The sequence below is a fragment of the Otolemur garnettii genome, unplaced genomic scaffold (assembly GCF_000181295.1).
Source record: "Otolemur garnettii isolate 467f Iridium unplaced genomic scaffold, OtoGar3 scaffold00026, whole genome shotgun sequence".
Classification (NCBI taxonomy): Eukaryota; Metazoa; Chordata; class Mammalia; order Primates; family Galagidae; genus Otolemur; species Otolemur garnettii.
In genome coordinates, this window is record NW_003852421.1 from 14766729 (window position 1) to 14768324 (window position 1596).

At 40.9% G+C, this 1596-nt stretch overlaps 1 pseudogene; it reads right to left on the reverse strand.

Annotated features, from left to right (window-relative positions):
- Positions 1-991: 991 nt before the first annotated feature.
- LOC100941246 overlaps positions 992-1596 on the reverse strand; it is a 1509-nt pseudogene continuing 904 nt past the window's right edge.

A 1596-nucleotide genomic window follows, 5' to 3' on the forward strand; every position in this document is an offset into this window, starting at 1 on the left:
GATCTTGTCTGTATTCAAACCGGGCTCCAATGCTTACCGGATCTTCTTGATTTTGATAAATTTACCTAAATGTTGTACTTTAGTTTTCTCATCTGTAAAATGGCAGTGTTCAGAGGATTAAATGTGTTATTATACTTGGCACACTTAGATGCACACGTGGCACTTTGACAGCATTCTTGAGTGCTTTATTGTTACTATTGTAGTGGGGTCTTCAGAGCTTTGCAGCAGTATTGGAATGCAGACATCAAAACTTTGAGGAGTCTACCTGTCGACCTAGACCATGTGTATTGATGCTCAGTGTACAGCACAGGTCCCAGCACTAAAGCATTGGAGAAGAAAATGACAAACAACCAAGTATAGTGGAATAATAATGACTAGAATTAGATTTGAAAGTCCCCAGTCATAGGAGCGTGATGATGGAAAAAGTCTTTTATTATCTTTATCTTTTGTTCTCAATTTTTTCTTTAAAATGGAGTTTTTGAATTGGATCTAAGGTGGCAAGTGAGTGCCAGCCAGCTGCTTGTCCAGCCTCCTGTGACCATGGAAGGCCTGGTGAACAGAGAGCAGCTCACTTTCTTGGTGCTCATAATTTGAATCAACACTACAGGCTGTGGGAGCCCCAAATGGTTGATTGGGACTTCCCACTTGTCATAGCCTCAATGCCATGCTTTCAACGGTCCTTTCTTGATCTATACTTATGATTTAATGACCCAGAAATGCACAAGTGTATTAGAGGTTGATGTTTATAGGTTTACTATGGCTGTTATAGGGAATTTTCCAGAAGGCTAAAAATGCAAGACAGTTGGAAATCTTTCCTGAGAAGAAAAGTTTTCCCTACTTGCTTATCACAATTCTCTGTTTGTTTATGTATTTATGTAGGTATGTGCCTATTTATTCATTTTTAGCAGCCCAGGAATGGCCTTTGTTTTTAATATTTGTAGAAAACTGACATTTAATTTCAAAATTTATATTACAGAATTATCAGCTGCATTTTTAAGCATTTCAACAATGCTGACAGATTTCACTTTGCTGACACAAACAAGACTATTATCCCATGTTGGGAAAAAGAAGACGAGTCCCAAGACAGCTTATTTACATCCACCCCACTGCTCAGGAACCATTGGTGACTGTGTCTTCTTCCATCGCTTCTTCACCATCGTCCCTGGGCCGTGATTTCCGTTCTCTGCCAGGGGTCTGACCAGACTGCAGCAAGCCCTCCGGCCTCTCCACTTCAGCCAGAGTTGATGCTTTTGCTATCATATTCTTGATTGCTTCTACATCCCCTGGAGATGGCCCAGCTTTCTTTTTGTCAGTTGACAAACCAGACTCTGGATTAAAAGTTTTGCTTCTCCTGGCAATGGGCTTTGCAAGCTGTGCACCCTGATTGCCCCTGAACATTTTCTCTGCTTGCTGATGCTTTTTAGTTTCACTTTCTGGAATCCTCTAACTTGCTGAACTTTATAAATCACACGTAGTCTGTAATGCTCCTTATTTGTTACAGGATTTCTTAGAATACTTAGGGAAGTCAGTGACTTGAGAGATGCCAAAGGTAGGGTGACCAGACGTCCCACTTTTCAACAATTTGTCCCGCATCCT